Genomic DNA, 15,814 nt, shown 5'->3' on the forward strand with positions numbered 1-15,814 from the left:
ACTCCCTGGAAAAGACCCTGATGTTGGGAAAGATTGAGGGCACAAGGAGAAGGGGACAACAGGGGATGAGATGGTTGGACAGTGTTCTTGAAGCTACCAGCATGAGTTTGACCAAACTGTGAGAGGCAGTGGAAGACAGGAGTGCCTGGCGTTCTCTGGTCCATGGGGTCTTGAAGAGATGGACACGACTAAACGACTAAACAACAACAGGGGACAATCCTACCCCTCAGATTTCAGAGTATGATTGAGCAGGGCTTAAATGAGATAAGTCATTTAGTGACATCGAGTGGCATGTAGAGTCAAGTCTGAATCAGACTGGTTTTTTTGTTTTTGTTTCTAAATAAAATAGAATCTGAATTCTAAATGCAGTTCCCACTGGGTTGCTACTGGTCATTTTATATTGCTTGGCAGAATAAGAAAACCAGAACTTCCAGATCTGAAAGTACAGAATATCTGAATAATCAAGTCCCATTGTATTTCTTTGTATGACTTTTTCAGAATTGGGAAGAGAACATAAGCAAGTTATTTAGATTGTAAATTGCTCAGAGGTGGAGAGAATGTCTCCTATTCTATAACTTCTACACATAATCCTTAGTATGCTTAACAGAAATGACAATAACTATGTCTTCAATTACAGGTCTCCTACCTTTTTTGGAAATTATATCCATGAGTTCATAGTGAAACAAATATGCAGTGAAATGCATGAATGAAAGGGACACAGCAAAACAATGGGAAATTTAAGGACTGAACATTCTAATTTTATTCTGCTGAAATTTTGTTCAGAATATATTTCCTTTTGATTCAAATGCAAAGTGATAACCTAATTTAAGAGGCAGTATGTGCCATAGTGATTTAATCAAATTAGTAGTTGAAGTCTGTCATTCTCCAAAGTCTGCAATTACATAGTTTACCCATGTCAGCAGATATTCAAATTATGTAAAATGTATGTTAATCTTCAGAATATTACATAGTTGCCACATTTTGGCTTACGCCTTAAATTTTCTGGTTGTTCCAGTCTAACACAAGAGATGGGATCCTCCCTCTTAATTTAGGACCATGATTTGTGTTCTCTCCCTCTCTCCCCCCCCTCTCTCTCTGTATACCCCCCCCCCACACACACACACTTAACATTTTCAGGGTTGCTTCCCTTTCTGACCACACTCACACGCCCAGCGGACTACCTGGCAAGTCCTACAAGGCACCTGGGACTGGTGAGGCAGGAGGTGCCCTCAGGAGACCAGTTTTGGCAGCCACCTGTTATTCTATAGCCTAGGGCTATGTTGTCTCTTAATCCACTTGTGAAAAAGTCCTTACAGACCTGAGACCTTCTGCAGTGATGTGGACTTTCAGGTTTCATCATAGCAACCCCTAGAGCAGGGGTTTCCAGTGGGAGCCAGTACACCCACGGTCATCTCCTAAGCCACCCTTGAAAGGTCTCAGGAAATATGCCCTCAGAAATCCACAATACTCAAGAGGCTATTCAATCTTCCTGCTCTGTTCCTGTTTGTACTGGCTCAGCCATTTCTACATCGAACACCCCCCTCAAATCTTCCCATTGTGTCACTAGATGCCAGAATTGGGCACCCTCCTTTTAATCCATTCTGAACAGGGGAGAGGTGCAATGAGCTTTTTTCTGTGAGCAAGTGCTGATGGAGGTGCCTTTTCCCCCATTGATTGGGGGGGGGGGACATGCTTATACCATTTTGTAGTCCTCTATCCCCCCCCCCCCCCGGTGCTCTTTTAGAGGTGGCAGCTATTTTCTGTTTTGCACCGTTTGTGACTGGTGCCCAGAGCACTTTTCTCAAAATTCCATATGCGTCTACTGACCCCAAAGGGTTGGCAACCCCTTCAGTGATACAATTTAGCATGTTTATATTACTCATATTTATTTTTAAAAACCCAACATCTTGCCAGCTGCTAAGCTTGCCTAATATTGCCTTTGCAATTAGCGTACATTCATTGTTCCTAACAGACTTATGAAACAGAAGATTTTTCAACTGAAAGTTTTCTGCCCCACATCACTGACTAGACCTGAAATGTATCTCTTGGGAGGAAGGTTTTGAGCTTGTCTAAAATCCAAAACATAATGTTCCACAGTGGAATGGACTCCCTCAGGAGGTTGTGGACTCTCCTTCACTGGAGGTTTTAAAGCAGAAGTTGGATGGTCCTATGCTTAGATTCCTTGCCCTGGACTCCTGGCTTGCAATCCTGCCAATCCTTCCTTCACCCTGAAATAGCGTTCTCACGACCCCTCTCCAGACTAGCCTGCCCTATTATGGCACTTTATCAGTACAACCCAATTAAATACACCTGCCCACACTCATAGAGGCCCCCAAAAGCAGTCTGTGCACTTTTTGGGGGGGGGGGAGTTTTTAAAGAACTGAAATAAATGAATAAGAGCTGGCTATGACAGGCTGTTTGGTTTTTTGTCTTTTTTACAGAATGCAGTGCAGGTCTGGCTATTGTGCGGTAAAACAGCATGCAGCATACGTAGAGGAGAGCCTTTGGCAATAAGTAATCAGAGGGAAAGGGCACTCCAGCAGTGATCCTTGGTGTGGCGGAAAAGGTAAGTACACAAGAGCACCCTTCTTTACAACACCCCTCTTTTGAGCTTCCTGTGAAGTCTTTTTAATTTTTAAAATTTCAGTAGAGATGTTAAGGAAGCTTATCTTATGGTTACATTTAACTTAGAGCCTCTCCAGGCCTCCTTTTAACTGTTCTTTCGTGATCCTTTGTGATAATGGTGGCATTCGGGTGGTTATACACAATCCTGCTTTTAATATTGTTTGGACCTTCAAAAGTTTTGGGTTGGACATACTCCTTTGTTTCTAGTAGTGCATGTGCCATAGCTTCCTGCTGAAATCCTGTGACTCTTGGGATGGACCTGCTTCTGTTGTACTATACTGAAAGAGTGCCCACCTAGATGGCCATAATGGGGTAGCATTAGTGAAGCATCACAAAACAACCAAAAGTGAAATGGTGTATGGATGTTCTATAATTCCACCTCTGATGCACTATTGTTGTGTCAATGACATATTGCAGAACACCCTCCTCAGAAACAATAGTCTAGAGGGGACCTGATTTTGGGGCTGTATCTCTATCGTATGCCACTTTGAAACTGTGGTATAAACCAGTATTCAGCTTATTTCAACAAATGCCGAAATGCTGTGGTATTATAGAATAGGGATGACATCACAAAAACTCACATAAAACATTATCAAAACTGCATGAAAAAGACCAGCCTAAAATAAATGTTAAAATTGAATATGAAAATAGCAAAGAGAAAGCCATTTAGAATTTAGAAGAGAAAGCCATATCAGAATGCGATAAAACGTATCATTCAAATTTAAAGGTCCTGGAAGAGTACAAAGGTCTGCACCTGGCATTGCAAAGACTATAACAAAGGCCCCAGGTGAACCTCTTGAAGGGAGGGGGCATAATCCACAACTGGGATGCATGCACTGTTGCTTTTGGTTTAGCCTTTGACAGGGGGGCCAAACTGTTTGGTTTCCTGGCTTTGTATGATGTGGCTGTGTAGCAGCTTTAAGCAGCATAGATTTGGAGCCCCACGGCAGTGAGGCTTAGGCGGCTAGTGCTATGCAGCAGCAGCAGCACTGCTGCTACACCAGCCTCTGAGAGTAATCTATTATTTATTGCCCCTATTGCAAAACTGGTTCGTTAAGCCAGGATAAGAAAATGGGGTAACTGCCGTCTTTTATTACAGCTCCTGCTGCTGAGTTCTTATTAGGCGGAAAGTCCAGGGAATATTGAACCCTTTGGCCTTTAACCGGAGATCTGGCTTTCTTCTGCAAAAGCAGAAGAGGCTGCTAAGCCCATGTTGCTGGGGAAGGCAAAGTTAGACTCCTCTTCCACCCACCCACCCAGGTTTGTGGGAGCATTGGGCAAAATGCCAGGTCATCTGATAGACAAATAAAGGCTGGTCCATTGGGACGCTTCCTTGCGTGACAGATGGTTCATGTTAAAATTCACTGCCCTGCACAATTATTAAAGGTGCTGGGGCCCTGTCATTTTTCATCTGACCAGCCTAACATTCACTTTAGTGGCTGCCCTGTTCTGGTCCCAAGGAGAAGCACTCTGTGCATGGCAGCAAGGAGAATTAGCAATTTGCCTCTACAGGGGCTGGTGGTGAACTGAGGCCTACTGAGCACCTGCCTCCAGCCCAGCTGTTAGGCTCCACCCCCTTTCCACATTTCTCCTTCGCTCCATGATTTCCCATTTGATGCACTCCCTATGGTGTTGGAATGGGAAGGGTGCCTTTGAGGGTGTCTGCCCTGGTTCTATGGACCTTGTTGCTGTGGGATCTGGTCCAGTGTGCCCCTGGTCACCAGCATCAGGCTCAGAACCCGAAGCTGCTCCATAAGATAGGTTACTAATGCCTAGATAGTCACAATAGCCCCTTAATTGTTCTATGTAGCTATTTCAGTTTCTGGTGTGGGTAGTGAAAACAAAATAACAATGCTATGCATTATATTTCTACAAAAGAACTGTTATTGATTTTTTCCCCTTAAAAAATAAAGCATGTTTGCTGTTTGCTGCCTCCAGAAACAATCTTTTCTTAATGGCATTTTTGAAACTGAAGGAGTTGAGGGACTGACTTGTGTCAGAATAAGCTTCATAATTCTGCCTTTTAAAAACAATTGCAATATTTTCTCCACCATGTTTTCTGCTTGCTATGGACTGAGCTCCAAAACTATGAGTAATCCAAGATAGACAAAGAGATGATCCTGAAGAATAGGGTGCCAGTAGAAGAATAAGCAACCTTGAAAAGGTGCAGCAAGAATGGACCAGTGCAGGTTCATCTCACAAATTTGATCATGGAATCATAGAGTTGAGGGTCGTCAAGTCTAACCCTCTACAATGCAGGAATCTCAACTTAAACATCCATGACAGATTGCCATTCAATCTCTGCTTAAAAGGGAAACAGACGAACTTTGTGAATGTGTGCGTTGCTTGAATGGTAACCTCTGGGAGGTGGCTTGTCACATCTGACTGCAAGAGAAGATGTCAAATTAGAACTGTGTGAACACACAGGGAGAACAGGGAGCACCAGCCCATTCTATTTCCTATTCCACCTGTATTATGTAACATCCAGAATTATCCTTTGCCTGCATCCCTTTGCGTCATTCCAGATCATATGTAGGTCTGTGTGTTATCCACATGCGGGGAATTGCACCTTGAAAGCTTGAATTTTTGGTGCTGAGAAGATCTATGTTATGATTATGGGTACTTGATAACTTCTTATGAGGGCGGTGGGGACAGGTTTCCTTACATTTCTGAAAAGGTGGCTGGTTTTTCTTCAGAGTGGCAGTTTATAGTTTTGTGGGGATGCCAAGTTAAATTCTTCAGCACAGCAAATTTTCATTTGACAGAATGCCAAGTTTTAATAATTATTTTAACTGTGTAATGTATTTTATTCTGTGTTGTTTTCTAATGGCTAATGGCTTCAGCTTCATTAAATAAATAAAAGATAACAATAACATGTTATGATTACGGTGGCCAGATGGAAAAGAGAACAGGATCCCGCACCTTTAATAGTTGTGCCGGATGCTGAAATTCCCACTTCTAAGGGTGCAGCCCTGATTTGTTAGTTAGTTTAAAAAAAAGTAGGTTTTTTTAATTAAAAAAACATGTTTCTAGTCCTTCTGATTGCAAAAATAGCTCTTTTCCTCCAGCCACTGGCACTTGATTAACATTGCTAGCTGAAGCAGACATGTGCAAAGGCCTGTAAAATAATCTGGCATTTGTATACAAACTTGGGCAATATAAGCAGAGCATAGAACTAGAGTTTATATTCAATTTTTGCTTTGCAAAGTAAGCCCATCTCTGAGAATCACTCATTCATTCACTTTTCCCTTCTCCTAGCCCAAACACTTGCTCTTTCCTTTGAGCTGTGAACTGAGCCCAAGAGACCTGCTTCTCTTAATTGCTCCGTCTCGCTTTCTTTCCAAGCCAGGAATAGAAGCCTGATACCTTGGATCCCACTCCCTCTGCTTTAATCACTTGCTGCCACATGACACTAAGAAGAAATAATTAAGGGCAGCGCAGAGTAAAAGTAAGATGGCTAGTCTTAGCTGTCGCAAGTAGCAGGACCTCTTCTCACTAAAGGGCAGCATTCTTAACTTGCGGTCGTCTCTCCGCTGTTTCCTTTTGAGGTTGGATTGATGGCAAGCTGAAATCTTGCATGTCTGAAGTGGAACAGTCATAGGCTTTTCATGACTCTGGGGATCCTGGGAGCTCTGTGTGGACTGGAGCGTGGCAAGGATGTAGAGATAATGAAAGCGCTAATTAAAAATAGGAAAGGGAAAGAAAGAAGTAGCCAGCCTACACCAACCCACAGTGTCTATATGGGAACTTTTCATTGTAGTGTCAGTACCATGTCTGTGCTTCTCAGTGTTGACTCATTACCTGGGAAGAATATCCAAGTGATTTGGTTTGAGGATGTGTGTAGATTTAGGCAAGATTGGGTCAATAAATGCCCTGCCGAGATCACCTTGTTTGATGTTGGAGAAGTCATTTTAAGGCTTTGCACAGGCATACGATTTGTGGTTTGTGAAGATGCACCTCAGTGGTCGGTTAACATATTCAGTTAACATAATGTGTTCAGTTAACATAATCCATAGTCTTTTGAATACTACTTTAACTTTCCCCATTGGAGGATGATGTAGCAGTGGTTGCAAGCAGTGGACCCAGCAGGGTATGTTTGGGAGACTGAGTGAGTGGCTCCAACCAGTGATTGATTCACTGACATGCCTGAAAGTTCAGGTTTGAAGGTGAGTTCAGAGAGCATATAATGAGCACTCTTTGGGCTGTCTTGATCTTACTTCTGTCTTCAGCCCTTCATAATTTTTTGACCTGGTCCATATGCACACTTGCAGTACATTAGGCTTGCATGTGAGTAGCTGTGCATAGCATCACTGCACGCTTGACCTTCCAGATGTATGGTTGGCTTTGTGCTAAGGGTAAGCAGAACAAGTTTAGAATGGGGGGGTCAAGAGCTGAAAATGTTTGAGAAACACTGCCTCCAGCCTTGCTCCAGGCTGTCTCATCCCCATAGTCCACAAATGACATTTCATTTTTCAAAACATTATTTAGTCTCCCTGCTTGAGCCTGAAAGTAAACAAATAAAATAAAACTCTACGATATGGAAAGATTGAAGGATGGAAATTTCAAATCACGTCTCCATGTGTAGCAGAGGAGTGGTGCTGCGACTTTATAAAAATCATCCCTCGATCCTCTCTTGATGGATGCTGCTGTAGTTCTGTGAACCTCTGTGGTGATAACACTGGTTGACACTGGCTGAAGGCGTGTGATCCTTTGAAAAGCAGGAGTGTACCATGCAAAATGCTGACACAACCAACTTCTTTACAGTTCAACAAGAACCCCTCTAGGAAAGCAGACAATATGGGTATTGAACAAGCCATGGGCACTGGGGTGTGACTTGACAAGCTGGCACATAGTAGCACGTTATCCGGCCAAGGGAAACACAAGATGCATTTTATCACGTCCAGTAAAAGAATTGATTCCTGGTGTAGATTCATTTAATGAGGTTTTAAAAAAAGTGACTGTCATTTTAGTACCTTCTGTCTGAACTGCTCCGCTCTTGTCACGGTTGGAATGAAAGGCCTTAGACTGAGATAGCATCCACCCTGCACTATCTGTCGGTTTCTCTCTTTTTATGCAGAGGTGACTATACCAAAATGAAAGCAGCCCCCTCTACTCTGCTATACAGTGCTGCTTCCATTACTGGATGTTGCTAGGTCTTCAATGAAACCCAGGTGAAGCTCCTTCCTTTGCTTCTTATATGCACATCCTCATTGCAGATTAATGACTCTCATCTTCAAGGGCCTTGGGCATGCCCATACACCATCCCAGACTCAACACTTGCAAAGACACCAACCTTGATCACTCCCTTCTTAAAACAGCAAAAAGCCTAGAGTCTTCCTGCTGGGCAATTTACTGCACAAGGAAGGAACGCCCATAAAACATCTGCAGACTTACTTGTTGCTGGTAAATCTCTTGAGCCGAAGAGAATAGGCTTAGATTCCCAGGTGGAGAGAAGTTGACACGAGTGATGAATCTGATTACAAGTGAAGAATGAAGGCCAGGGGATCTCTGAGGCAGGTGAAAGGTGTGTGTGCTTCTCATGCGTCAGTAAGAGCTGGTTCATACTTCTTGCATTTGTTATACATTCCACAGAAGTGGACTGTTGCTCATGGAAGATTATGCTGCAACATATTTCTTAGTCTTTAAGGTGTTGCTAGATTCTTGTTTATTTTGGGGGTGGATGTGACAGTCAACATGAGACTCAAAAGTTTTAACTTTCATGGATCCTTTAATGGTCCTTCTTTCTTCCCACCCTCCTTTACTTGTGTGATTCTGAAATTTCCAATATATACCACTTACTTTCCCTGCCTTCTTGGTTATCTTGTACTGACTGTTGTTTGTATGCACTGCACGGGGCAAAGGCTCAGAAGGCTGTGTTATGAAGTACCCCAATATCCATCTTTTGCCGCAGTAGCCTGTGCCTGACCAGGAAAGCTTTGTTTTGGTCTAGAGAGACAGTAAAAGAAGGTGACTCGAGGTGACCTTCATTCTGAGCATTTATTCTGATTTGTTTGCAGGCAGGTTAGATGACATTGGTGATACTTAATGAACATTCACTTGTGAGGAGGTATACAGTGTTGAATCAAAGCAACTGTTCTCCCACACTTTCCAGTGCATTTTCGTGTCACTTTACTTGTTGCGAAAAGTCTGGTATTTGGCAGAAGTAGGTTTGTTGCACAAGAGTTTCTTCCAAAAGCACCTGCAGCTAGACTGCCACCACTCTCCTAAGTGCCTTACCTAAAAAATGAGTATTAGTGACTTTTCAATAGTTGTTACTCCGGGGAGGGTGACACTTCTTTAAGAGTGACCGCACTCAAAGTCTCTGGCAAACTTGTCACAGCAGACCTCTTAGAGTCCCAGCACTCTGTTCCTGTGGATAGGCGTCAGCATTCCCTTCACCACATGGAAAAACTCTGCTGGTTGGCTGTTTGTAGATGTGATGGAGCCAGCAAAGTAAGCAAAGTTAATAACTAATAAATGCGCAAATGCCCTTTTGATATGATCAAATGACTTGAGATTTATCTTTGTTGCCCTTGACTACATTACCCCTTGAAGTGCCAAATTCTGGAGCATGTTCAGGTTCAAGGTCATAAGTTCCTAAAATAAGCGCCAGGCTTGCAGGCTTGCATGCAATACTGTATGCTTCATAACATTTGGGTTCTTCTCTGTGCTGCTTGACTTGTGGTGAAGTATGTCACTTCCATTTACATGAAAGTAGGGGGGGTTAGCACTGGGAGATCTCAGATACATCCAGAAGGCAACCCACTCTTGTACATATGTATTGAAATGCATGACCAGGCAAATGGGACGCTGCAAGTACATTCAGTCCATGTAGCTGTGGCTGGGTGATAATGGGAGTTGTTTTGATTCAACAACATCTGGGGCAGCAGGTTCCCCACCCTTGATATAGATAGGGTGGAAATAGTCCCATTTCTAACCATGCTGAAATAGGGCAGAAGACAAATTCTGCCATTTTGGTCAGCCTAGCAAAAAGCTACTGCAAAAGTTTTTCTTTCATGTAACTAGTGCTTTTTTTCTGGGGGACGCAGGGGAACACATATGCCCTAAACATTTTGTGAATCTTTGTACTTTTGTCCATTTACTGTATTTATTTTTCCCAATTTGAGCTATAAAATGGTGCTTTTATTGAGTCAAAATGAGAGTACCCAAAGCATTTTATTAGGGGGGAGGGAGCACTGCATGTAACTCACATTGTTTCTGATCTCAGGCTTTAGCAGTTTGCTGTAGGAGACATATTGATGAGCAGGATGCCAATTGACTTCTTGCAGACAAGAATGTGACCACCTGGCAGGGAAGCTTTGTTTCTTTTTTGTCAGTGAAATGTCAAGACCCTGACTGAGCGGCAGAGTCCTGTGGAGAGAGATGAGCAGGTAAGGCAGGGAGATTGCTCTGTCCTCTCTGCTCTCAGGTACTGAGTAATGGGCTCAGCAGTCACCTAGAGCAGTATAGAGAAAGGCTTCTTGCAGCTAACAAGTGATGTAACCCTTGCCCTTTCAAGTGCATAGCAAGTTCTTGGGAAGGATTGTTTTCTGCTCAGGTGGAGAAAACAAAAATAGGTTCATCTCCATGTTTTTGCCTCAAATAGTGGCAACCACCATGCTCAGGTATGTGCTTCAACATCAAGGGGGTTGATTTATTTGATATTTTTCCAAAGCCAGTTGTGCTTCCTTGGTTGGAGGGGTTCTCAGAAAGCCATCTTCTCACTGCTTTTTATAAGAAAGTACTTTCTGAAATAGGGAAGCGGGTGGCACTGTGTGTTAAACCACAGAGCCTTGGGCTTGCCGATCAGAAGGTTGGCGGTTCGAATCCCCACGACAGAGTGAGCTCCCATTGCTCGGTCCCTGCTCCTGCCAACCTAGCAGTTCGAAAGCATGAAGTGCAAGTAGATAAATAGGTACCGCTCTGGCGGGAAGGTAAACGGTGTTTCCGTGCGCTGCTCTGGTTCTCCAGAAGCTGCTTAGTCATGCTGGCCACATTAACCGGAAGCCGTACACCGGCTCCCTCGGCCAATAAAGCGATGTGAGCACCGCAACCCCAGAGTCGTCAGCAACTGGACCTAATGGTCTGCTAATTGTGAACTCTGCTTCTGAGAAATGACTGGAGAAATTATCTGCTGCCCTGTAGAAATTAGGTGAAAATGGCACCCCCAATTTCTCTGCCCACAAATTATGGCAGGGCATAAGAGACCATCTGCACACAGTTTTAGTGTGGGATGAGGGCATGAATTGCAACTGACTTTCACTTCCCTACACCACTGCAAGACTGAATGTTGTGGCTGGAAGAAACAGGGAGTGGAATGGTTGTGGGGGAGCAGGTCCTGGGTGTGTGGGCAGAAGTGGGGATTACAGGATTAGCTGTGCAAAGGATATGAGTTGGTTCTAAACCACTGAAGAGGAACTAGGGCTTTCCAAACATTTTTTTGCTGGAAAATTTTCTAAAACAATTTTGTACTCTACCTGCAGTGTTGACAGAACCACGTTTCCTCACAATGACTGTGGTTGCAAGGAAGTGGGAAAAAAGGACACCTTCAGTTCAGTCTAATATCACTGACTCACTTCTTACAACTGTTGTCCTTAATGAACATTTGGGCAGCCTTAAACATTTGTCAAATTAAGCACCAAAGGGCTGCAGATTGCAAAATAACCTTGAGATTCTATCCTCCTGCAGTCCTCCTTTACCCACCAGCAGGGTTGACAAAAGTGTCCTTTCAGCATTTCCTGAGCTGGGAGAAATGGTGTGTTCAGTGGAGAGGGAATCTCACTAGATTCCTTTTTGCCTGCTGCCTTGTGTGTGTCTGTTGACTGCATTCTCTTTGCCACAATTCAAGTCAATCATTTGGTGGCATGGGATTCCTTAGAACAAGGCTGAAATCACACGTGACACCAGCTGCGTGTATGCTTCCCTTGACTTTTTAAAGACCCAGAGCAGCCTTGGGAGGTTGCAGGTTTAAAGGGGGCTGGAGGAGGACTGCTTAACCCTTTCCCTTCCATCATACATACATAAAATTTTATAACGGCCATAGGCCCATACAACCCTTCCATCCATTTTTTTTCTGTTCAGTGCCCTCCAAGCTGCTTTAACCCAACAATAGGAAATAATACAGTCACAGGGGGGAACCATTAATGTATCTAATTCCAACTGATGGCAGTACATAATTTATCCAAGAGATGGAAAAATTGTGTTTTATGCTAGCAGGGGCATAAACACCTTCCCAGCCCAGCCTTGAACACATTCATGAAAGGGGGATATTTTCTACTCCACTTGGACTGCTTTCAGCTTTACTGCTGCAGTGGCATATGCACTCAGGGAATAAGAAACGTGATATTCATGCAATAGCCATAGGTTGTCAGACTTCAAAGACCCTGTCTAGGTTATAAAAGTGTATTTGTTTTTTGCATTTGCAATTGTTTGTTTGATGCAGAAGATTCAGGCACTTTCCATGTTTCCTTTTCAGGCATGTCATTTTACATTTTCCCTCCAGCAATATTTTGTTCCCTGCACAGCCGGTGATTCTTGTACAATTGGTACTCATGCGAACATGTGATGCAGCAGTTATTAGGGAATGTAGGGAGTTTAAAGGCCAGTTGTTTGCACACATACCTCATGGGTCCCTAATAGTTTCAGTTAATCCCCTGTTATTTGTCTCCAGACTCCCCAGGATGCTCAAGAGAAAATGAGAAAGCTAGAGGAATGAAAAAGGCAGGGGCTGTTAAAAAAGGAAAGGAGCATGAAGCAAAAGGATGGTTTGGCACACACACACACACATGCACACTTTGTTTCAAATCTTGTCTAGGATGTTGCCTTTGTCAGGAGCAAACCACAAAACTTTTCCCTGGCTAATTTCCCTATCAGCCACTTCCTTATGCTCAGAAGTCCGGCTACTGGCCGCCAACACAGTCTTTTCGATTCTCTGCTTCCCAAACCTCTTCTTCACAGCACAAGGGGAGTGTTCATTCAGCTGCATGTGTCCATGTTATAATGTCTGAGCTGTTTTCAGCTGCAGCAGCCTTTCTCATGTGGCTTCCTTCAGAGGCTTTGCTTCCCCTTCCTTCAGCTACAGCACACAATCTTTCTGTTGTTTGTGAAGCAGTGTGGCTATTCTTCCTCCACTCCACTCCCCCCACTCAAGTAAAAGGCTATGTCCCTAGAGCAAAACTTGCTCCCTTCTCTCGCTATCCCATTTTCACGGAATTGACTCTCTCGCTGCTTCTCCCAGCAACTGCACTTCCTTCTGGAACCTAGTAGAATTTGGTTAGGGCTGCCATACGCCTGGATTTTCCTGGACGTTACCGGGATTTCAAAGGTGGAATTGACATTGGGAGGGGGTTCCTAAAGACGGCACTTTGTCCTGGCAGGTCAATCAAATAATCGCAGGTTTTTGACGTTTTTGTAACAAAAGGCTCAACAACTTGGGGGTATCCTGGTTTTTACTTTTTGAAATATGTGTACCCTAAGTTTGATGCTGTGGTCACTGTTCCCCCTTCCTCTGCACCAGCCATTGCTGGCCTCTGCTAGTCATTATGATCAGCATGGGGACCAGTATTGTCCCTGGGTAGTTTGCAGGTGTTTGTGCACTCTGATTCAGCACATCCAGCCATCTCATCCCTGTACATTGAAGCACTAGTGCTTGATCATCCAGATAAACCAATATGCACTCCAATGTCATGCTCACTTCATTTAGTATTGGGAGCTATCAACAACAACAACAACAACAACAACAACAACAACAACAACAACAACAACAAAAGGCAGGGTAGTGCTCAGGGAGCAAATACAAAGTTGGGAGTGGGGTGAAGGAGAACACCATGCACATCACAAGCTGTCCACTGAAACATAAGGAATTGTTTGCCTTAATGAGCGTCTACCCCAGTAGTGGCTGTGAGTGTAAAACAAATTGTCCCCGCCCCCCAAAAAATGTATTTTTGGCAGTACAGGGCAATCCTGAATATTGCGTTGTTTTATTTTACAGTGGTACCTCGGGTTACATATGCTTCAGGTTACATACGCTTCAGGTTACAGACTCTGCTAACCCAGAAATAGTACCTTGGGTTAAGAACTTTGCTTCAGGATGAGAACAGAAATCGTGCTCCGTGCGGCGGCAGCAGGAGGCTCCATTAGCTAAAGTGGTGCTTCAGGTTAAGAACAGTTTCAGGTTAAGAACAGACCTCCGGAACGAATTAAGTACTTAACCCGAGGTACCACTGTACTTACGGCGTTGGGGTGCCACACCATAACATAAAGTTCTCTGGCTGTCTTGCTATAAATGCATAAAAACCAGTTTTATCGAATAAAGGGCAAAACTACATCAATACAGCAAAGTGGAACTCACTGAAAACCCAAGCTAAAATAAAATAATTTAAAATAGGAACCCAGTCTTTCCAGGTGGTGGCTTGTTTTTTTAAAGGGTTTCTGGTAACAGAAAGGTCTTCACCTAGCAGTGGGAAATTCACAGTGTGGTGCACTGAAAAGGCCCTCTCTGTGGTGGCTACCAGTTGGAGCAGGTCCTCCAAATAGGATCTTAAGATTTGGGCAGAGTGGGGCTTGGGAGCATTCAGAATTGAGACGCATTGTCATAGTTAAACTGGCAGGAAACATTTTGATCCAGGACTCAATAGTGGGCAAACCTTACCCCTTATTTTGTTTTGGCGTTTCAGAGCGCAAAACATTATATGCAACTGAGTAATACTTGGAGTAAATCGATTAAAATAAGTGGAAATAACTAGCACCCATTGATTTCAATGGTCTACTGTGAGTAGGGCTTAGTTGGCTACAAACCCAAAGATATGACATAAAATAAAGTTGCACTATTCTTCCCATGTAATTGCAGAAGCAAAGTTTAACATTTTGGGAAAGCATACGTTGAATGCTAGTTTGGGCTGTAGTTAGAAAGTGCACTTTTGGCAGTTGACTGTATGAAATCCATCCAGAGGGAGACAAGACTTTTTGTGGCTCATTAGTAGGTAACCTGTTCTATGCAGCTATAATGAAACCATCTGCCCCAAGTCGCATGCAGGCTGAGAGAAGAGTGAAACAAGTAGGTGGAAGGGAAATGCTGTCATAACCAGTGACAATGCTGATTGAGCACATGGAAAAAATGCTAAGGCTGCAATCCTGTGGCTTGACGGGTCTATTTCCAGTCTATGCCACTTTTTCCTGTGTTCGTTCCATTAGAATTTGCATTATTTTTAACAGCTGTTTTCCTCAAAGTATGCATTTTACCCTAAAATAAGCATTCTGGTGTTTTTTTGAGCTGTAAACTGGATTGCAAAATCTGTAGAATTGCAAAACCCAAAAGATTCAATCCACATAATAGTCTAGGAAGCATGAATCAGTTTGGCTTGCTGAAAAAATGTGGGCCAAACAAAAACCTTGAGCATCCCAGTGTGCACACTTCCTCCCATTGGGCCCTGTGGGGATCACATTGGATGCATGGCAGAAACAGAACATGTGTCTATAGCATTTCCCCCATAAGTTTCATCCCATGAGCATATTCAGAAATGGACATAGAGCCTGACCCTTGAGCTCATTCATGTCAGTGCAGATCTTTCCATAAACATTAAGGGGTCTTCAGTCAGGCTCTTGTAGCGTTCATTATGCATTGCTCTCTCAGGAAGCCCAGAGGTTCTTAGACTAGGTCCCCCTCATCTGGGGTAAAAAAAATATCTCTGGCTGTTCTTCAGTTGATCGACCTCCAAAGAAGCATGGCTTTTCTGCTGCCTGTTGCAAATTAAGTCTGAGACGGAAATTCTCTGGTGAACTTCTTCAGCTTTTGGAGTGGAAAAATGTTTCACAACCTCACTCTCTAGTCGTCTTTTTCACCAGCACCTGTTTCTGTTGTGAAAGTGGCAATTATATTATTATTATTATTATTATTATTATTGTTATTGTTATTGTTATTTATTATATTTATGTGCTGCCCATCTGACTGGTTTGCCCATCCACCCTGGGCGGCTTCCAACAAAATATAAAAACATCATAAAACATCAAACTTAAAAACCTCCCTATTCAGGGCTACCTTCAGATGTCTTCCAAAAGTCATATAGCTGTTTATCTGACATCTGATGGGAGGGTGTTCCACAGGACAGGTGCCACTACCAAGAAGGCCCTGTTCCCTGTAATTTCACTTCTCACAGTGAGGGAACCACCAGAAGGCCCTCAGAGCTGGATC

The 15,814-nt window shown here is 43.4% G+C and overlaps 1 protein-coding gene across 2 annotated transcripts in view; it reads left to right on the plus strand.

The window, feature by feature from the left end:
• CDK18 (cyclin dependent kinase 18) overlaps positions 1-15,814 on the plus strand; it is a 101,429-nt gene that overhangs the window by 24,509 nt on the left and 61,106 nt on the right. For both annotated transcript variants that reach the window (XM_028734334.2, XM_028734336.2), the window contains exon 2: positions 2,442-2,566. The gene's annotated coding sequence lies outside the window, so the exon portion shown is untranslated. The remainder of the gene's footprint in view (positions 1-2,441; positions 2,567-15,814) is intronic.

The sequence above is a fragment of the Podarcis muralis genome, chromosome 5 (genome assembly GCF_964188315.1).
Source record: "Podarcis muralis chromosome 5, rPodMur119.hap1.1, whole genome shotgun sequence".
NCBI lineage: Eukaryota > Metazoa > Chordata > Lepidosauria > Squamata > Lacertidae > Podarcis > Podarcis muralis.